The sequence below is a fragment of the Bos indicus genome, chromosome 9 (genome assembly GCF_029378745.1).
Source record: "Bos indicus isolate NIAB-ARS_2022 breed Sahiwal x Tharparkar chromosome 9, NIAB-ARS_B.indTharparkar_mat_pri_1.0, whole genome shotgun sequence".
Taxonomy (NCBI): Eukaryota; Metazoa; Chordata; class Mammalia; order Artiodactyla; family Bovidae; genus Bos; species Bos indicus.
Window position 1 is genome coordinate 26,149,852 of NC_091768.1, and position 23,647 is coordinate 26,173,498.

Below are 23,647 nucleotides of genomic sequence, written 5' to 3' on the forward strand. Positions count from 1 at the left end.
TTTTCCTACTATTAAAAAACTTGGAGTAGATGACTTACTTGTCACTTTTGTGTATTTTCATACTATTTTGAACATTTTTTTATTAGTCCCATTTATTTTATATATATATTTATTAACTTAATATATATTTAGCATGCATTTATATAGTGTCTTGCACTAAATTAATCACTTCAGTTTGGTGTTATAAATCCAGAAGACACAGTAGTTATCACAAATGATATAAAAGGCTTAAGGAGAAAAACAGTGCCAAATATAGAGTTCTCATAGACTGTAAAATTTAGTATTATTTCACTCGATCAAGAAGCCAACGAAGCAAGTCTCGTGGCTTTTAGGAGCTGATCCAGAGTCAGTCAGAAGTTGAGGCAAATTTCAATCCCAAATCATTTGACTCCTTCTCTTTGCTCTTTCACCCCTTGCTAAGGAACCCAGGGGAAATCACTGACAATTAAAAACAAACGTACCTCGTTCTTTCTGTGGTTGCTTGCATCTGAACAACTGAGCCATGGTCTTGAACGGTTGTCAGGCTCTAAGTCATTCCCTGTTGCACCGTGTATCTCAGTGTCCCCATTCCTAACACACAAGTTATTCCACAGCTATGTCTCAGGGGTAACAACAATGATAGTCATTTACATAGATAACATTCTCTGTTTGCAAAATTGTTTTTTGTAAACAAAAATATTACACAAAAGAGCTTTGAAAAGTAAAAGACTATACAACTGCAAGAGATTACTATGCTTCCCATCTTAGAACTTTAGTTCTAAGAAACTTTAGTTTCCCCAACAGTAAAAAAGATAGCTATATCAAGTATTTAAGGAGTTTGGAGAGTCAGTGTCATCTGGACAATTTTTTCCTGAGCTAAAGAGATGTTCATTCAAAACACATGCAGAGCATCTATTATCTGTTAAGCATTGTGTTAGAAACAGGACTGCTGCTGCTGCTGCTCAGTCGCTTCAGTCGTGTCCGACTCTGTGCGACCCCATAGAGGGCAGCCTACAAGGCTCCCCGGTGCCTGGGATTCTCCAGGCAAGAACACTGGAGTGGGTTCCATTTCCTTCTCCAATGGATGAAAGTGAAAAGTGAAAGTGAAGTCGCTCAGTCATGTCCAACTCTTAGCGACCCCATGGACTGCAGCCCACCAGGCTCCTCGGTCCATGGGATTTTCCAGGCAAGAGTACTGCAGTGGGGTGCCATTGCCTTCTCGGAGATACAGGACAGGTGAGCCAAATTCTTAGACCTTTGATCTTGGCACCAACGACTTTCACCTTCACCTTACTTCCCCAGTTCATACTAATTGTTAAACCTTTAGTCTTGCCAACTTAACTTTTTTTTTAAAAAATTTCATTATCAATTTTGATGTTACTATAACACAAACCAATTAACATAATTGAAATCCTAGATAAAAATTGTCCCATATCACATTGCCTGATTAAAACTTTTTTTTTAACTTTGTATTGGGGTAGAGCCAATTAACGGTGTTGTGACAGTTTCAGGTGGACAGCAAAGGGACTCAGCCATACATATACCATACATATACATGTAAGTATCCATTCTCCCCCAAACCCTCCTCCCATCCAGGCTGCCACATAACATTGAGCAGAGTTCCCTGTGCTATACAATAGGTCCCTGCTGTCAGGGACAAATTACCTAATTTGTCTGTGATATCAACTATTTCTCCATATGTTCATCAGTTTTTGCATATTTACAATATTATATCAATAGAGTTCTTCAAGTTGTAATTCATCACTTAGTATTATATCAGAAGACTTTTTTTAAAACTTTCCTAGTCTTTTTTTCTGCCTCTTATAATTTTATCCTATAAAATTATAATATACTATATTCTATAGAATTATAATATACTATGTTCTATAATATATATATAATATATAATATAAAATATTCTATAAAATTAAAATTATAATATAGAATATATTTATTCTATAATCTTATAATATACTTTCTCTGTCTGCTGTGGTGAATATAATAATGGATATTTCCTTGCTTAATATCTATCCAGTCTCCTTTTGGGCTTCCCTGGTGGCTCAGTGGTAAAGAATCCGCCTGCCATTGCAGGAGACGCAAGAGACACAGGTTCGATCCCTGGGTGGGGAAGATCCCCTGGAGGAGAAAACGGCAACCCACTCCAGTATTCTTGCCTGGGAAAATCCCATGGACAGAGGAGCCTAACGGGTTACAGTGCACGGAGTTGCAAGAGTCAGACACAGCGTGGCAACTGCTGCTGCTGCTGCTGCTGCTAAGTCACTTCAGTCATGTCTGACTCTGTGTGACCCCACAGATGGCAGCCCATCGGGCTCCCCCGTCCCTGGGATTCTCCAGGCAAGAATACTGGAGTGGGTTGCCATTTCCTTCTCCAATGCATGAAAGTGAAAAGTGAAAGTGAAGTCGCTCAGTCGTGTCCAACCCTCAGCGACCCCATGGACTGCAGCCTTCAAGGCTCCTCTGTCCATGTAGCTGCTGTTCCTGTCAATTCCAAAGGGCCAAATTCTGTCATTGAGTTTCTGCCAACACTGCTTTCCCAGTGCCATAGCCCAGTCTCTTCTTAGTCTACATACTTGACAGTCAACCAGAAGATTTTTCTCCTCCACGACTCCTTTGACAGTTGTGACTCCAAGAAGTATGTACCATATATGAATATCTAACACAACTTAGTTGTGTTGTCATCACAGATTGCCATTTATTACTCTTCAGCGGTTCAGTAAATATTGTTACAGTAGTGTCAAACTAGTACTATCAAACAGTAGTGTCAAAACTTGATCATTCTCTTCGAGTCTGTACAGGCTACCCTGTCCATGAGATTCCCCAGGCAAGAATACTGGAGTGGGTAACCGTTTCCTTCTCCAGGGGATCTTCCCTACCCAGGGATCAAACCTGGATCTCCGGGCAGATTTGAGGGCAGATTCTTTACCATCTGAGCCACAAGGGAAGCCCTCCTGACTTGACTTCTACCCTATCAATCCCCTCTTCTTCTTTCACTCTTTCATTTCACAGAGAAAATATATCAGTTGAAAAGTCCCTCACATTTCTCCCTTTCGAAGTTTTCCTTCATGTCTTCTTAGCAGGAAGAGGCACCTCTCCATGTGTCAAAATCCTCTTTGGGAATCAGGTTCTCTTCATTATTTTCTGAGCGTCTCGATATCACAGCACTAGCCCAGGTGCTGAGTAGAGGATGATGAACCACACAAATGTGGTCCCTGCCCTCAGGAGGTGAGAACCCAGTAGAGAGCAGGTATTTGTTATTATAAATGGGATGAGTGTTAAATCACACAGGAATTCTTATTCCTCCTGCTTTCTTGGAAACTGCCATTGACCAACCCCTACAGTCTTCATTATCTTCAAGCTCTTGCTTTTGATAACTTTCCCTAGTGTCTCAGCTGGTAAAGAATCCGCCTGCAATATGGGAGACCTGGGTTTGATGCCTGGGTTGGGAAGATCCCCTGGGGAAGGAAACAGCTACCCACTCCAGTATTCTGGCCTGGAGAATTCCATGGACTACAGTCCATGGGGTGCAAAGAGTCAGACGCGACTGAATGACTTTGACTTCACTGCACCACAATCAGCATTTCTGTTTGCTGCTTCATCTTAAAGGTAAGATAAAAATTCTTTCATGTATATTTCTCTCTAAATATAGTCCTAAGCTGTTTTCCATTCCCCAGCAAAACTTCTGGAAAGAGTTGCTTATAATCACTGTATTCCTTTTCCTAACTCTTACTGCATGTTGGCTTCTGAAACATTCCCTCGTCTATCACCAGATCCCAGGAACCTCTCCAACCAAAAACCACAACTCTGTGAAGAAAGTGCCTATTTTTTAGTTCTGGTTTGACCTCTCAGCAGTATTGGAAGTTCTTTATCATTCCCTGTTTCTCCAGACCCTCTTTGTTTAGCTTCAGGGGCTCCACAGATCTTAATTCTTCTCACCTCTTTGCTACTCTATTTCCATTTTCTTTGGAGGTTCATTTCAGCTGCTAGACCGGTAAGATTCAGTTTTCCCCTCTTTTCATGTGCTGTCTTCTACGTAGGCAATTTCATCCATCCCTCAGCCTTATATTAACATCTTCAGAGGACTATTCCACATTTATACCTCTGGCTCAGATCTCTCCTCTGAATTTCAAACTAGCATTCCTAACAGGGTTTGGGTGATTTCCTCTGGGAATGTTTCACAGAATTCTTAACCAGTTCAGGGTCTCTTACAGCACACTCCCAGTTCACCTTGTATTTTTCTATTTTATTGTGATTTTATTTCGTCTTCTTCCTTGAAATGTACTCTGTGAGGTTAGAAACCCCACTACCCCACTACTACGCCTATCTTATTCATCACTTTACCCACAGTATCTAGCAAAGTACTTGCTTTGTAATTACTATATACTGAAAGTCTGAATTGATAAATTTAGTGATTCTCATTTAAAACATTGTAGGAGTGATTTGTTTTAAAGGACATCAAACAGTATGCCTTTCATCTTTTACAATATGATACTGTTTTAATAACTGATACTTTTGTGAAATAGTTGTAAAAAACAAATTACTAGAAAAATGAAGCCAGCAATAACAAGAAAAGTATACAGCATGCAAGCTCCAACTTTTCATTATTAAATTCAACAGATTTGTTTTTAATCTGTGGGATAACTATAAAGGTTTCTAAATGTTTACTCTAAATTTCTCCAGTTCTCCTGGTGCTGAATGGTGACAGCTCACAAACCAGCACTAGAGAGCTGACCGTACTTTGAGTAGTGCTGGGTTGGATGTCAGAGAGAGTCACACCCCTCAGTGTTTTTGCATCTTTCTCTGATCACTTTAGGCTTCCCAGGAGGTACAGTGGTAAAGAATCTGCCTGCAATGCAGGAGACGCAGGAGATACAGGTTTGATCCCTGGCTCAGGAAGATCCTCTAGAGAAGGAAATGGTAACCCATTCCAGTATCCTTGCCTAGAGAATTGCATGGACAGAGGAGCCTGGGGGGCTACAGTCCTTGGCGTCACTAAGAGTTGGACGTGAGTGAACACACACACATATCATTTTATTTGCCAAAAATCATTAGATAAAAGTCCTTTTTGTTTTTGCAGAGCGAGTGAGGAGCTGCGTCTCTACTGGTCAATGAACTAAGTCAGTCTCCCTCATAGTTCAGGTTTCTGTAGAGGGTACAGAGTCACGGGTGGTGCTCTGAGGCAGCACGGGGGGCAGCAGTGCGCATGTGTGCTCTGGAGATCATCCAGGCCTTTTGTTACATGCTTATCACACAATCCTCGACAGAGCGACCGCTGAATCAGCGCCTACAATTGTGCAGCAGTATTCTTGGCACTGAGTGCTTGCTTTAAAGCCAAAGACGTCCTGAAAATACCCGTAACCTTTCGTTGTTTATGAATCCCACCTTCAGAATCCCTCAAAACAGCATAATTTTTATAGCCATTAGAAAATTCTTGCATTGTTTCTACTAAACATATGAAAACTACAAATTCTCATGGAATTGACAATTATTTTTTTCTAGGACCAAATATCCATGGACATTAAAAGTTCAGAGTGATGATATCTACAGTTTTCCCTCATGTTTTTTAAAGGTATAACTATGGGGAAGTTTCAACCTCTTCCCCTTGTCGACTTCAGAATAGTTCTCTGTTTAACATTTGAAGAACTGAAAAAAGCCCAGCCTCACACTGGAACCTCAGTTTATCTCAGTCAGAAATTGCTGGATAGAAGCCCTGTTTATAATGTCTTATCAAGGTTGCTGTATTTAAGAAATAAAAATACAGGACACTCAGTTAAATTTGAATTTAAGACAAACAACAAAAAATGTTTTTAGTATGGATAAGCACATGTCCATTGCATGGGACGCTAAAAATTTATTCTCTGTTTATCTGCAATTCAAATTTAACTGAATGTCCTATATTTTATCTGGCAACACTATCTTGTGTAAATTAATTTATTTAGATGGACACTTTTTCCTATATAATCACTGTGGGGATTTTTGTTGTTGTTTGTTTCATTTTTTTGTTTTTGAATTCTTTTCTTTGCTATTCGAGCACACTTTTTAAAAGGATCTCTGCCAATCCCCAGCTCATTATCAATGACATCATTAGCATCACCATAGCTCTAAATTATGTTAAAACAGGATTAGAACTACTGACATGTTGTATAGACAAGAGGCTCCCAAAGAAGTTGGGATCAAATTATGATCAAGAAAGGAAAGGAAGGAAATGCCAAGCTTAGCCTGTAGATAATGCCCAGCCTAGCGAAAGCTCTGAAAGGGAATCAGACATGGAATACCCCTGGGAGGCTGATGGGCACTCAGCCTTGCATTTCACAGATGGAGAAACTTGAACACAAAGGGAGGTAGAGACTCCTTGAGGGAGCAGGAAGCAGCTGTATAAAGGAATGGGGAAAAGATGAGAAAGAAAATCTTCTGAAACCCAGTCTTACCTGGCAGGGTAAGGGAGAGGGCAGACATCACTGAAATGTGGATATTTTATTAAAACATTTTTCTTCAAGACAACTGGGGACGTTTTGTCTCTACAACCCACCCTTTATATGCACAGATCATGGGACCAGCACATTCTAAAATCTGGAAGGGACATTAGAAAACATTCATCCCAATTCCTTCAGTATATTGATCTAGGAATTGAGGCCAAGGGTTTGAGTAACTTCAACCAAATTGTACAACCTGTAGGAATCCACCAGGGTCTAAGCCTAAGGATATGGACTTCTCAGTGTTTTTAATCCAGCTCTTTGCAGTCCCATAGCCTGTAGCCCATCAGGCTTCTCTGTCCATGGAATTTTCCAGGCAAGAATACTGGAGTGGGGTGCCATTCCCTTTGCCAAGGGGATCTTTCCTACCTAGGGATTGAATCCGGGTCTCCCACATTACAGGCAGATTCTTTATCTCTGAGCCACCAGGGAAGCCCTTAATCCAGCTACTTTTCAATTAATAATTGATCCATAAACTATAAAAAAAAAAGCCAGGGTGAATTTTTTTCAACCAAGGAAAATGACTCCAATAAATTGAGGTATAAAAGGGTCTTAAAATATCTGACTCTTTACAGTATGTGAATAAAGTCGGATCCTCTTGTTAAAGGGTAAATCTTAAAAAAGAGATATAAGTATGACTTATGCAACTATAAAACAAACACACATCAAAGATTTGATTTAACTAATTAATTAATTAATAAAGTGGCTCAAACAGTAAAGAATCTGCCTGCAATCGGGAAACCCAAGGTTTGATCCTTGGGTCGGGAAGATCCCCTGGAGAAGGGAACGGTTACCCACCCTAGTATTCTTGCCTGGAGAGTCCCATGGACAGAGGAGCCTGGAAGACTACAGCCCATGGAATTGCAAAGTCAGACACGACTGAGTGACAATCAATTCCACAATGAGGGAACCAGTAAGATGTCGCAGATGGTTTAAAGCAGCAATTCCCAACATTTTTTACACCAGGGACCAGTTTCACGGAAGAAAATTTTTCCATAGAATGAGGGTAAGAGATAGTTTTGGGATGATTCAAGAGCATTGTATTTATTGCGCACTTTATTTCTATTATTATTACATCAGCTCCACCTCAGATCATCAGGCATTAGATCCTGGAGGTTGGGAACCCCTGGTTTAAATGATACTTTGACATACAGAGATAATACATTATCTGCCTGAGTGTTAAGGACTGAATTGTCCCTGCTCCTCACAATCCCTACCCAAATTCATTTATTAGAGCCATAACCCCTTCATGTGACTATTTGGAGGTAGAGCCTTCATGGATACAATTAGGGTTAAATGAGGACTGAAGAGTAAATCCCTGATCCAACAGAACTTGTGTCCTTATAAAAGAGCAAGAGATACCAGTGGTCACTCTCCCTGCCACGTGAGAACATCATAAAGTGGCCATCTGCAAGCCAGGAAAGGAGCTGTCACCAGAATATGACCCTACTGGCATTCTGATCTCACACTTCTAGTCTTAAGGCCTGTGAGAAAATCGTTTCTGTTGTTTAAGCTACCCTTTACACTGTTTTGTTATGGCAGCCTGAGCTAACTCTGAGAAATCCATTCACACTGCCTTAAGCAGGAATCATTTGCACAGTTATGAACAGTTGTATGTGCAGTTTTGTACAAGGTAACTCCTCTCTACAGAGTTGTAGGAACCTAGTCAAATAGAGACAAAGGCACACAATCCTACAAAATTAGATAATCCCCATAGGCTACATCATTCCACAGAAAGGCTATTCAGTAAACTCTTTAAACATCTTCTATGGTTTCCCCTCACAATTTTTATGAAGATATATCCTTGGGAAAGTATTTTACCCTTGCTACCTTGGGCCCTCCTTTACTTCACTGGAGGTTACTCCATTCCTTACACTTTATTTGGGCTTCTATGGACACAGATCTCTATCTGCCTCTCTTCCATTTGCAAGCTTTTACGCTCCTCACTCTCCATACTTTTCTGTGAATGAAAGTGTTAATTACATTTATCTGCAGTTAATTTGTATAAAATGAATATAAAACCTCTTGTCATTGGAAAATTAGAATGCTTCCAAAATCATAACCAGTTTACTGAGGAGAAAGAAGAGGAAGGTTCCTACATGTGCCTACCATTCTTCTCAGAATTAACAGGCAGCTCAGTAGATTGATTTTGTTCCTCATATTTAAGTATCTAGAAGATAAAGTTTTATTTAAACTATTTGAATAATTTTGAATGGTATTTTTTGATACTCATTTGTTTTGAGATGACTCAGTAAAAATTTTATAACCACTAGTAGAAATATAAATATTCTTACTGTAATGGTATTCATCCTTAGAAAGTCACAGATTAAATTTTTGAAGAAATTTGGAGATTGTAGAACACTTCTCATCAATTTTTCATTTCTTCTATATTATTCTTTAGAAAAATTAATACTGCTTAAATGTTTTATCTCAATACTTCAAAAGGAATTTCTTTTCATTGTTAATGCCAAAAATAATCATAACTCCCTTAAGCCTAAAAATATTAAAAATATACTGAAATAAATCTAGTACATTCAGATGAGATATCCAAGATTTCTGTCTAATTCTCTGCCCTAAGATCTTCCTATCCACTCAAATATCCAGAAGTGCATTTTGGTATCTATAACACATAGTGTTCTGGGCAGGACTGTAATTTTTAAAAAAAAAAATTATGAAATAAGCAAAAGTTTCCTTGTCTGATTTTTGTTCTAAACACGAACCCAACCCAACTGTGTGTGCATGATTTATAAACCACAAAGAATTCTGAGCCAAGTTTCAGGTGAAACTTCTTTTTTTCCCCATGGTTTCAAGTCAGACAAAAATCAATGCATTAAGACCATTGAAAGTGAAAGTTATTGAGGTCAACTGACAGGAATTCGGATATAAGATTTTCCAACACTGCAGTCTAAGCAGTGAGCTGCATAGAAAAAAAGTTCTTTTATTCAGATCATTGCAACTGGTAGTCATGATTCCCCACAGACTAAAACAGCTTTGCCTAGTTATTGTTTGTAAACTAAACTTTAACAAATACCATCAGGTAACTCATCCAAAGCTAAGAAAGTTTAAGGCAAAGGATCCCAGAATTAAATTATCAAAGCAAGCCTTTAGGGTGCTCAATTTAGGTGGTTTAAATGCAATCATTATTCACAGAGTTTGTAGGCTTCTGATTTGCTCTATGAGGGAATAAAAACAGCTCAAGTCTCTTATTTGGCTTATTGGGTTCCTACATCCTCTCAAGGGTAATAAAGAAATCTCAAATAACAATGTTTCCAAAAGTTCATCCAGGCCTTTAAAGTCTCTGAGTTGAAATTACTCTTTTATTAAACAGATTCATAGTCCTAAGAAGATGTGTTTTCATGCTAATCTTCAGAAAAAAAAGGTAAACATATTTATCTCAGATTGTAAAAGGCAGGGAGTAAAGGTTATAAACTAGGAGACTGCATCTCAGTCACAGATGAAGGGCTCAGATTCCCAACCCAGGAAAGAGTCGTTTTGTACCTACTCCAAAAGTGAGTCACTCTGAGAAATAGGTGTCTGCCCTAGTCAACTAACTTACATGTGCATATGCTATGAGGAAGGAGCCACAGGGGCATTCGTTTTTAATTTCATATATATGCTATATATGTGTGGGCTTCCCTAGCGGTTCAGATGGCATAGCATCTGCCTGCAATGTAGAAGACCCAGGTTCAATCCCGGGGTCAGGAAGACCCCCTGGAGAAAGGAATGGCAACCCACTCCAATATTCTTGCCTGGAGAATTCCATGGACAGAGGAGCCTGTGGGGCTACAGTCCATGGGATCACTATATATGTTACTTATACATGCTGTATACTATATATATATATCATATATTACTATGTATATAGTATGTGTGCTAAGTCAGTTTAGTCATGTCCGACTCTGTGGCTCCTCTGTCCATGGGATTTTCTAGGCAAGACTGCGGGAATAGGTTGCCATGCCCTCTCCAGGCCTTCCCAACCCAGGGATCGAACCCATGTCTCCTGCATCTCCTGCACTGGCAGGCAGGCAGGTTCTTTACCACTAGTACCACCTCGAAGCCCCTATAAATATATACATATATATAGTATGTATTATATAATATATATTACTGTATGTTCTACATATGTGTGTGTAATGTTCTTAGTCACTCAGTTATGTCTGACTCATTGCAGCCCCATGGAATATATCCTGCCAGCCTTCTCTGTTCATTGGCTTTTCCAGGCAAGAATACTCGAGTGGGTAGCCGTTCCCTTCTCCAAGGGATCTTCTCAACCCAGGGATTGAACTTGGGTCTCCTGCATTGCAGGCAGATTCTTTACCACTGCGCCACCCAGGAAGCCCCATAAATAGGACTACAAACCCCACAATAAGCTTAGACAGCCAAGCGACAGGATGAAGACCAGTAAGACAGACGTAGGGCTACCAAAAGGGAGAGTGAGAAGAGAAAGATCAAGTCAGAGAGAAAGACGCACCAGATTAGCTAGAGCCTTGGAACCAAGGTCAAGTGTTTAGATTCTTTTCTAATTAGAATGGAGAGCCACTGGAACACATTAAAGCAGCCACAGCCTCTCACTGTAAAGTGGTGAAGTGATTCACTTCACAGGAGTGAATCAGAGAGTGCTTGGTTCTTAGTAAGAGTTCGATAAATGACACTATTGCTATTTATTCCTGGATGGGAAAAAAGCACTGCCCACCTCATCATTCTTTGCTCATCAGCATCATATTCACCCCAGAAGGCATCTTAGCCAACCTATATCTCATTATGTCACAGTCAGCGAACAAGTCTGAGAAAGCTACTTCTGCATTGCTGTGTGGTATGAGATCTGGCCGGGAGGATGGGTGTGCAATAAAGGTGGCTTCCCCCAGGTCTAACAAGGTCTTTGTTCTCTCAGAGTAGAAGGGACCACAGGATCATTTTTAGTATTTAATTGAAAAAAAAAAAAAAACACTTCAGATTTAGTAGTAAAAGCATTAGTCCCTCAGTCGTGTCTGACTCTTTGTGACTCCATGGACTGTAGCCTCTGTCCATGGGATTTTTCAAGCAAGAATGCTGGAGTGGATTGCCATTTCCTTCTCCAGGGGAACTTCCCCATATTTACTCCAAAACTGAAAATGTGAGTTGAGTAAGTAGGGTGACAGCTCAAATGCTCCTCCTGACTCCCCAGGAGATCGCCTTAACCCCACTCATGGATCAGCCAACAGCAGCATGGTTTTCCTAACCTTCCCATATGGGCCAGATTAATGTCATAGTTCATCTTCTGTGAAAATATATGAATGTTTCTAATACTATCTCATGTTATTTTAAATAAGAATGAAATATGACTTTCAGAAGAATCATTTGTGGTTCAAGTACCCTTGGCCAACAAATATGTTTTGAGGGCTTATCACCAGCCAGACATTAAAGTTACTTACTACAGTGGTTTTAAAACTTTTTTTTTTTTTTAAGACAGAGACAACTTTCTTCAAACAAAATCTAAGTCAATCTAACCTGTGAAACAGACCAATATGAAGCACTTTTTGTGAAAGCAGGGATCGAGGGTCTCAGGGCTGAGATGAGACTCCCAGATGGGCCATTGCTTTCCTAGGGGATCCTTGAAGAGTTTGGAGGAATTCGAGCACATTTGAAAACTAGGGTCCTGGGTGAAAAGATTCAATAATCTTCAGATACTGATGGAAAACAGATTTAAAAAAGAAAAACCACTGGGGGATGGTGGCCCAAATGTTAATTTCTCGTTCTTTTCTCTATAGAAGATGTCTTTGAGGGGTTATGAATTATATTTTAAACTCTTTGTAGTTTTAACATGTAATGTGCCATGTAAGTTAAAGTTCCTACAATCTTCTGTTCACATAGCTATCCTAAACCTTCTATGTCCAGGAAACCCCATCCTTTTTCAGCCCTTCATCACTGCTGCATCCCACCAGCAGCATCTAGGAGAGTAAGTCCCACCAGGTGCAAGACTCCCCAAATGCACATGAGCGGTAGTCAGCGGGCTCCTGATGTACTCCCAGAGAGGCTGGACTGATTTGAGAATATGTGCCTGTGCCTAGTCGCTCAGTCGTGTCCGACCCTTTGTGACCCATGGACTGTAGCCCGCCAGGTTCCTCTCTCCATGGGACTTCCCAGGCAAGAATACTGGCGTGGGTTGCCATTTCCCCCTCCAGGGGATCTTCCCAACCCAGGGATCCAACCCAGGTTTCCTGCACTGTAGGTGGATTCTTCATCAACTGTGCCACCAGAGAGAAGCCCAATTTAAAAGATAAACAGATATAAACTGAGACATATTAAAAACTTTAAGAGTTTACCTGAGCAAAAATCAATTCAAATCAGGCAGCACCAAAGCGGAAGTGTTTAGAAGCGCTGACAGGTGTTAATCTTGAGGTATTTACAGGCTTAGGTTTTGTCTGCTTACATAGGCTGCTAAGGCATAAGAATCTCCTGTCTAATGGTCTCCTTGCTTAATTAAATAAGCAGGAACAGGTGTGTGCTGTGATTTTTCAGTCTTTGCTCTCTCACTTACCAATAGTCAGACCTGAGGCAAGTATCATAATTTCTCCAAGTTAGTTGTTTTCTGGGCTTCCCTGGTGGCTTAGTGGTATAGAATCCACCTGCGACACAGGATACACTAGTTCGATCCCTGGTTCGAGAAGATGCCCTGGAGGAGGAAATGGCAACCCACTCCGGTATTCTTGTTGGGAAAATCCCATGGATAGAGGAGCCTGGCAAGCTACAATCCATAGGGTCACAAAGAGTTGGACATGTTTGAGCACCAGCAGGGATTATACAAAAGAAGGATAATAAATAATATGTTTCTTACCCAAGTACAGTATGCAGTCAGTACTCAATAAATGCAAGTTTCCCCCTTTTCACTCTTTCCTTTTCCATTGTGTGGTACAGTTTCCCTTCTGGAGCCTGTAGGGATGAGGGAGGGATTGGGGCCTGCTCAGTCATGTTGGACTCTTTGCAACCCCATGGACTGTAGCCCGCCAGGCTCCTCTGTCCATAAGAGTTTTCCAGGCAAGAATACTAGAGTGGGTTGCCATTTCTTTCTCCAGGGTATCTTCCCCACCCAGGGATTGAACCCGTGTCTCTTGCATCTCCTGCACTGGCAGGCAGATGGGGGAGGGCTGTATAAACTACACCCTCTGTTTTCTCACCTATGCAGCTGCTGTTGAGGGGGAAAAAAATACAAGTTCATTTATAGTGTTTACCAAATTCAAGGTAGCCTTTTAAAAAAAGTTAATTTACTTAAGAAATAAAATGCATCTCCACTTACATAAAAGGCCACAAAAATAGTTGATTTTAAGAGGTCCTTCAACTTCTAAAAAATGGGAACAGCTTTCTGGTGGAGCAAAAAGGCAGCTAGGAAGCCCTGGCTCTGGCATGAAATCTTTAGTCTCTATAGCAGCCTCTCTGCATCTCTCATTACTGGTTATCGGGGGGGGGGAGTAAGGACCGCAGCTTTGCTTTTCTTCACATTGCCTGTCCTGTTTCCTGACTTCCTGCCCCTCCTCCTCCCATCTAAGCCCCTCTAGGGTACTTCTCAGGAGCCTGGCAGCAGACAGAACACTGAGTCCCAGGCTTGGCGGTGGCTCTGGCCTGGTCCCACCCTGGTCCCAACCCAGAGATAGCCCCAAGGCTGCATCTGATTGCTAATGAGCCTTCTGGAGGGCGCGCCTTCTCATCAGGACCGTTTGTTTTTACAGGTCGCTGGCATAGACTTGACACTTGTTTTCCTTGCCTCTGAGGCCTCCAAAGTTTTTCCTCTCTCAGCCTTTTCTTTTGAGACTTCGTGGGAGCTAAATTTAAACTTGATTAACAACATTTAGTCCAAGGAGGGTCAGGATACTATTTTCATGGTTAATGCTGCTCTTTCAGAGGTTCTGTTTTAAGAACCAATAGGCCCTCACTGATGAGAGTCCTGATTTTGTTGCTATGATGTGAGGGACAAAAATAGCATAAAGCCTTGGCTCCTTTGATTCCAATCAGAGACAGAGGGGAATTGGTACCCTTTTGTGAGAATATAGTCTACTATTGACAGATGTTTGATAAACCTCACAAATACAATAAGTAGTGACATGCTGACACTTCTGAAGAGCTTTTTCCACTTAACTGATGGGGCCAGCTTGACATCATTTGCTCAGGTAAATTCCCTGACTCCCCAAAATAGGTCATATCCACTATTAGCGACTTGCTTCAATACCTAGGAAGCATTGTCTATGGCCTGATTAAAGCATTATTCATCACCTGCCTTCTTTAACAGCCTGTAAGCTCCATGGAACAGGCATGGTTTCTCTGGTTCTCCACCAATGTGAATGAATATATAAATGGACATTGACCAGACCACATGTGACAGTATAACACTGGCCCTCAACCTCTGTAGCAACCAGTTCTTGAAGTCAAACTACAACTTTTTGGTCCAGAATGGTCAGGATGTTGTCAGAGTTTGGTTGATAACTGACAGCTTCTTCAGTTTTGTCCCCATATCTAAGTCAGGACCAACAAGAGAAAGTAAAATACACTCTCCAGAACTGTCACACAGCATGCTCCCTCCCATTCAGCCCCTCCCCAGCTTCCCTCAGGCCTAAAGCCTTTTTTCTTCAATATATTGCTTTTCCACTCCCCTGCCTGCCTTGGAGTCAACAAAACATAAGTGATATCAACAACCTCAGATATGCAGATGATACCACTCTAATGGGCTTCCCAGCTGGCAGTAGTGGTAAAGAACCTGCTTGCCAGTGCAGGAGACATAAGGGACACAGGTTCAATTCCTGGGCTGGGAAGATCCCCTGGAGGAAGGCATGGCAACTCCTTATTCTTGCCAATATTCTTATTGGCAACTCCTTATTCACTCCAATATTCTTGCCTGGAGAATCCCAATGGACAGAGGAACCTGGCATGCCACAATCCATGGGGTTGCAAAATGTTGGACATGACTAAAGCAACTTAGCATGTACGTACCACTCTAATGGCAGAAAGTGAAGAACTAAAGAGTCTCTCAATGAGAGTGAAAGAGGAGAGTGAAAAAGCTGGCTTGAAACTCAACATTAAAAAAAACTAAGTTCATGACATTTGGTCCAATACTTCATGGTAAATAGAAGAGGGAAAAAATGGAAGCAGTGACAGATTTTATCTTCTTGGGCTCCAAAATCACTGTGATGGTGACTGCCACCATGAAATTCAAAGATGTTTGCTCCTTAGAAGGAAAGCTATGACAAACCTAGGCAGCATATTGAAAAGCAGAGACATCACTTTGCCAACAAAGGTCCACATAATCAAAGCTATAGTTTTTCCAGTAGGCATGTACAGGTGTGAGAGTTGGATCATAAAGAAGGCTGAATGTCAAAGAATTGGTGCTTTTCAACTATGGGCTGGAGAAGACTCTTGAGAGTTCCTTGGACTGCAAGGAGATCAAACCAGTCAGTCCTAAAGGAAATCAACCCTGAATATTGGGTTGGCCCGTTGGAAGGCCTGTTGCTGAAGCTGAAGCTCCAATACTTTGGCCACCTGATGCAAAGAGTCAATTCATTGGAAAAGACCCTGATGCTGGTAAAAGCTGAATTCAAAAGGAGGAGAGGGCAGTAGCATCACCAACTCAATGGATGTGAATTTGAGCAAAGGCCAGGAGATAGTGGAGGGCAGTGGAGACTGGTGTTCGATGGCCCATGAGGTAGAAAAGTTGGACATGACTTTGTGACTCAACAACAACAACAATGACAAAAATGTAAGTGATGGTCGCCAACTCCCTTGCTATAGCAAACTCTGAGCAAATGGCCTCTGTTCTCATTTGAATGGTTCTCATTTATTTCCAGAGTATAACCTTGTACTCAGGACAGTGTCTAGCAATAGTAGGCACTGAAAGTAATTGAATGGGTGAAAGACAACACCTCGATCCCTTATTGAATTATAGTTCAGTTTTCCTGAACAGAAAATTCAGGAGCCAAGAAGACCTGGGTCTGCATTTTAGGTCTTTATGTACCTGACTTGGCTGTAACTCCCTAATACTTTAAAGGTACTTTTTGTGGGGTACTCATCACTTTCTCAGAGAAGGCAATGGCACCTCACTCCAGTACTCTTGTCTGGAGAATCCCATGGATGGAGGAGCCTGGTAGGCTGCAGTCCATGGGGTTGCTAAGAGTCAGATACGACTGAGCGACTTCACTCTCACTTTTCACTCTCATGCACTGGAAAAGGAAATGGCAACCCACTCATGTTCTTGCCTTGAGAATCCCAGGGACGGGGGAGCCCGGTGGGCTGCTGTCTATGGGGTCGCACAGAGTCGGACAAGACTGAAGCGACTTGGCAGCAGCAGCAGCAGCAGCATCACTTTCTCTGTGTCTTGTCAGTCATCCTCCTCTCTTATGTCTAGGGGCTATTCTTTTTATTTAAAAATTTTATTGGAATATAATTGATCTACAATGTTGTATTAGTTTCTGCTGTATAGCAAAGTGAATCAGTCATATATATACACATATACACACTTTATTTAGATTCTTTTCCCATATAGGCCATTATGGAGTATTGAGTAGAGTTCCCTGTGTTATACAATAGGTCGTTATTAGTTAGCTATTTTATATATAGTAGTGTGTATATGACAATCTCAATCTCCCAATTTATCTCTCTCCCCACCTTACCCCCCAAAACCATGTTTGTTTTCTACATCTGTAATTCTATTTCTGTTTTGTAGATAAGTTCATTTGGACAGGGGCTATTTTTAATTCATTTTATTTCTTAGAAGAAAAGAAACCAATGGGAGAACAGCAGAACTGAAAGATGCAAAGAGGTCCTGACTATAGTGATGTCGTGCTTCAATCCTGCCAAGTTTTAAGGTCATTCACTACGGACTTTTCAAATGATGAGCTTATGAATTTGTATTTTTTTCTTCATCAAGTTTAAAGAAGAGAATTCTTAAACTAGTAGATTGCTGGTAATTATGGGTAGGTAACCAGGATCATTAGAATAATAACAATGTTTAGCTGGGTTTTTAATTGCTATCTCTCCTAAGCCTTGTTTTCAGTCTTCGTGGTCTTCTTGTCTGGTTTTCCTATCCTCATAGTTTCAATAAACTCTATGGCAATGACTGCAATATCCATCAGTCAAAATTTCTCCAGACCCACACACCCAGTTGCCTACTGGACCCTCCTCGGGCAACTTCAGACTCAATATTGTTAACATGGCTTGCTTTCTTCTCCTTCAGATCTCTACGTCTTCTCATTTTCCCTCCCTCATTTAAGGACTTCAGGTACCCAAGTCCATCTTCTCTAATTAAATGATCGCCTCATGTGTGGGCATAATGTTTTCCTCTTACTAGGCCCAGTCCTAGCAGCATGTCTATCATAGAATAGATACCTCCCAAATTTTTTTTTTTTTTTTTTTTGCTAAATGAAATTATTAGCAAAAAACAAATGAAGAAATGATAAAAACTACTCTTATTTAGTGATATCAAGAGCAGATCTTAACTGAAAAAGAATAAAGTAGAGGACCTCTTAGAATCCCTTCCAGCAAACTAATGTTTTTTTTAAAAAACAACTCCTCTGCTTTGTTTTTAAAGAGGTAAACCACTTTTACAGGTAAAAAGTATTTTTATTTATTTATAGTTCATTTTGATCCATTTTAAACAGTAAGATGTCTAATTGGTGTTGATGCAATACATTTGGTCAATCACAGACTGTAGACTTGTCTATGGACTAGTTTCATAATCCAAAGTTTTGGAGTTTCCCTAAGTATCAATAATGCAACTTTGATCAAAAGTTGTTCTGAAAAAAAAAAATCTCTTTTATAAATAAACTAGGAGGAGAGGCAGGAAACTAGAGGAAGTAGACCAGAATGGGAATAGATGAAAAGACTATGAGAAGGCCTTAATGGCAAACAACAAACAACTTCACATCCAAAAAAAAAAAAAAAAATGTATAAGACAATTCAATGTGAAGGGAGTGTTGAGAGAAGAGAATTATATCCTGGGGGAAATTCTGATTTATGAGCATTTCTAAAGTTTATTCCAGAATATAGCATCACATTTTGTGTTTAAAAGAAAGTTTATAAATTAGGAGTTTGAGGTTAGCAGATACTAACCATTTTAGATAAAATAGATAAACAACAAAGTCCTACTGTATAGCACAGGGAATCATATTTAATATCCTATAATGAACCATAATGGAAAAAAATATGAAAAAAAATATATAAGTCACTTTGCTGAAGCCCAGAAATGAAGACTACGTTGTAAGTCAACTGTACTTCAATTATAAATAAATACAGAATGGGCTCCAAAAAAAAAGTTTAGAGTAATTGTTCTAATTGCCACACTGTAAGATGTTAAGATTGACTTCTTGAGGTGTCTGTATTTTATATTTTATCACAAATATGTGGGAAATTGGAGGTGAGAGAAAGGAAGATTAAAAATGGTAAAATTTCCAGAAGTCTAACTTCTTCCTAGGGCAAATTCACCAAACTCTAGATTTAGGTTGGACATGTTACAGTACCAACTACTTATATGTACTCCTTTGCCATACAAGTCGTGTGTACTGCCACAAAAATCCTTTCCCAGCTAGCACACTCTTCCCATAAGGACTTTAACTCAGGGCTCTGAGATGCCAGTGACAGCCACCTCCCAACCTGGAGAAGCTAATGGTGTGGAATAAAATCACCTGACAGATCTTACACAGATTTCTTCAGAAAGCAACCACTTCCCAAAAGGGCATTCATCAACTCCTTCAGTATACAACCTTAAGATCTTAGCCTAAACCTAATTACCATACTCTTCTTGGTTTTTGTTTTTTCTCCATATGACAAAGTCAAAATGCAGTGCTTGTAATCAATAGTAATCTCCTCTCCAGAATGCCATATTTGCTCAGAATGCCCTCAACATGGAAAAATATGATGGTTCATAAAAAGGATACACAGGAGAATGATTTATTTGGCAGCCAGGAACACAAACTCAGGCTTAATCTCCATTGCTTGGATGTAGAACAAGGCAATCGGGCAGAAGGCACAGTGAAATACAGATGCTTGAAAAAACCTGAATTGCACCTTAGTATCTTTTTGCTCATGGGAGAATTCTCTGTGCTTGCTTGGTAAAAATACTCAGATTGTTTCAGTCCAAAAAGGCAAGTGAATACGATTACAATGAGGGTGAAGAGGTAGAGGAGATAATCAGTAAATGTGGGCACACCAGGGTCCATTCAGAAGCTCACTTTGGTCAGAAAATATATTCGTACAGTCACTCTAATCACACTGCCTCTTCCCACCATTGCTCTCATGCACATCACTCCATAATCTTTAATTCTGTTTACATAGTTATATATCTATTCCTCTGTACCCATCTATTCATATATGTGTTTCAGAGTTGGTTTAGATACTCCTACTGGCTGTTGAGAATTTAGAGGTCAACCTTCATATCTAAAGTATTTTCTTTCCTTCTCCCTTGGGTAACTCTATGATTGAATAAATGTTATTGACTAAGCTGTCTACATTTTCAATCTCAGAGTAGTCTTTCTGAGAATAATGAAAATAAATATTTATCAAGTGCCTGAGTGTTAAACCTAGAAAAGAAAGGAGATTCAAAATATTAAGGCAGCCTTTGACTTTTTGTACTTTTTTTTTAACTCTCTTTTATTAATTAGGGCTTCAGTTATCAGTTATTGCAAGAGCAAGCAACCTCAAACCTCAGGGGTTTGAATAACAATGAGTTTTTAGCTCACAGTTCTGTAGATTGGCAATTTGGGCTAGATTCAGCTGGATGGTTCATCTGGTCTCAACAGGCTCATTCATGCGTCTGTGGTCTGAGGGCATGCTCGCTGGGATGTGAGACTACCAAGGCTCAGAGCAGGGTGACATTACCTCTACTGCATTATAATATAGTATAAGGAATAATAATCGTTATTTTTAAACAAGTAATATATAATATGGTATGGAATAATTTTATTAAACATCTTTTTTTAAATCTCATGCTTTCATTGTTTCAGTGTTTTACAGATCATCTTTGAAATTTCTGAAAAGCCAGGGGCTCTTTACAAACATACATTAAATTATTATTATTATTTTTTTTAAATCACAAGTGAATTGCAGTAAAAGCAGACTAGAGAGTCAGAACTTTGGGAGCAAGCACTGGCTCTGACACTTTAGTTCTTCTAGTTTTAGTTTTCCATCAGTTGTCTTACCTGAGAAATGGGGTGTCATGGACTTGTCTCTCACCCCAAATTAATATGTGGAAGCCCTAATCCCCAGTATGACTGTATTTGGAAATAGGGTGTTTAAGGAGGCAATTAAGGTCAAGGTCATACAGTCGGATCCCTCATCTGAGAGGACTGGTGTCCTTAGAAGAACAGGGAGACAGTGATACATCTCTTTCTCCATGTGTACGGAGCAAAGGCCATGAGAGAATCCAGTGAGAAGGCACCAACCTGCAAGCCAGGAAGAGAGTTCTCACCAGGAACCAGTCCTGCTGGCCCCTTGACATCTAGTCTCCAGAATTGTGACAATATATATGTCTGTTGTTTAAGCCACCCAGACTGGTATTTTGTTATGGCAGCCCATAATGGCAGCCCTTAATACATGTGAATTAAGATAATACATTTTGTAGGGATTTTGTAAGGTTCAAATTAGATTTGCAAAATGAAGGAAATTTATAAACAAAATATCATACAGTGGCTAGCTATGAGTAATATTTAATGATAATTAGAGTTGGTGATTATTTATACTTGAATTTAATAACTGAATTAAAAATTGCCAAGGACATGTTAACAGAGCAAGGACAGGCTTGGTGTAGGAATGTAGGATTTATTAGCTAGTAGAGATTGCCTCTCTGTGTGGCCGTTATTACTCACTCTGCATATTATGCATAGAACCTGCCTAGTTTCAGGATGATGAGTTGAGGAAAATTCATGCTTTGTCATGCAATGTAGGAAATGCGGGTTCAATCCCTGGGTCAGGAAGATCCCCTGGATTAAGGGAATGGCAACCCACTCCAGTATTCTGGCCTGGAAAATTCCATGGACAGAGAAGCCTGGCAGGCTGCAGTCCATGGGGTGGCAAAGAGTTGGACATGACTGAGCATGTGGCACATCCATAGTATTGAGGGTTTTCTTATATTTAAGTAATATCTAGTTGGCTCTTTTTCAAAATCTGTGAAGAAAACAGAAGTTCTATGGTAATAAAAATAAAAGTGGGTTCAATTTTTCTCTTTCTATCTGGGCTGACCTAGAGAATGGTCTGCTCATTGCAGCAGCAAGACTTCCAGAGGCAGCAGCCAAAAGCAGCCTTTGGATACCACATGGAGATGCTGGCCTCAGAGCAGTGAAAGGCAATGAGCAGCTCTAGCTCGGTGACACCTTCCCCGCTCCAACCTGCTTGAGGTCCAGGTGTTCTAGGGTCCATGTGGCCCAGAAGGAGAAGAACTTCTGTCCATGAAATATGTCTCCTCTCCCTTCCTATGTCAGCGACTCCCCTTGCCCCACTTGTTTTCTTGAATACTCAGAACTGCCTGGCTTCTCTCTTCCTCCTGAAAGGAAAAAAAAAAGTCAATTCCAAAATGACATACTTGTGCACGTCATTTTCTCCAAAGAGCTCTAAATATATTTTTAAAAACCTTCTCGTTTGCATAGCTCTTGGAAAGATAGATGGCAAATATTAGGTTTACCAATAGGAAAAGGTCCAGAAAGAGAGTCTCCAGGGACTTTCAAGAGAGAAAACTCACAGAGTTGGACTGGGTTGTTTTGAATGTTTTTCTCTATATTATATCCCATTACAAAATGACTGGAAAAGTATAGTCTCTGTGTCATGTACCCCTTACAAATTAAAAATCAGTATAGTAAACATGAAGAAAGAAGGTATCTTAGGGTCCCTAATGGTGTACTTCCAGAATTTCTAGTGGGATACAGACAAAGGATAGATGTTACAGTGCTCCTTTTCCCTCAATTTCTAATAAAATATAAACTAATAAAAACATCCCATTGATTTACAAAGAATGATTTTTAAAGTAATCAAGTTGAGGTGTAAATGCAGAAGGCCTTGGGTCTCGATCAACAGGGAAGGAGTATGGTCTATTTGACATATACAATCTTTGGGACTTTTTAGCCCAGCTGATGAAGCCATGGCCACAACTGCTGGTTATTTCCATGAGTCATATTAAAGAGCTTAGACCAGTGCGGTCATCAAAAGAAGCTCTGCCTTCTGGTTAACTCTGTTTATAAGTGCACCACAGATAGTTCTTCCTGGGGCTACAGAAAAATTTGATTTGCTCTTTGGGTCATTTTAATGAAATGCTGACTTTCAGTTTGTGATTCTTGGCACTATCCCAATTGCTAAGAAAAAGAATTAGGAAAGAGACCCTTCTAAATATATACCATCATCTCCTAAATATACACCAGTATCTGAGAAACACTCCCAATAGCTCTCTGGGATGAATTTGTTTATGTCTGTGTCTATGTAAAAGCCTACACATGGTCTTGGAAGGAATTATCAGACTCTGGGATCAAAGTGTACCTTTCTTAATATGTAAACTAGTTCCACCAAGCCAAACAATCAAAATAGGCTTTGCTGCCTTGTAAGCAAAGATTTTAGAGCAATTTTGGATATCCAAGAAACATAATCCTGGCAATGAGGCTAGGGAGAAGCATTTTTGTGAATGAATGCATAGAGATTTATGAGCTTGTAGGCAAGTCATTCAGTCTTTCTAGGTATCAGTTTCCAAGGCTCCTTTCAGTTTTAAAAGTCTCTGCTTTATAATCCCCTAAAATTGAAATTTTCAGCTCAAAAATTATCACTAAGTACACAGGATGAGCCAGTTAAATCTTAGAGCTGCAGAGGGTCAAAATATTAAAGAATTAGATACAGTCCCTGCCTCCCAGGATTATGAACTGGCCAGGATATTTACATGATAAATGATAAAACAACCAATCAGATTAAGGACACAAGTGATAATAGGGAGTTGTCTGCAGAGAGAGTAACATGATAAAAAAAATAATTACAAAAATGTAATTCTTAAAGGATAGGTTTGATTTGCATTAAAAGTATTCAGTACAGTGTGGTCTTCCTCACTTAAATACTTCTCCCCACTTTGGCATGGAGAAGGCAATGGCACCCCATTCCAGTGCTCTTGCCTGGAAAATCCCATGGACAGAGGAACCTGGTGAGCTGCAGTCCATGGGGTCACTGGGAGTCGGACACGACTGAGCGACTTCACT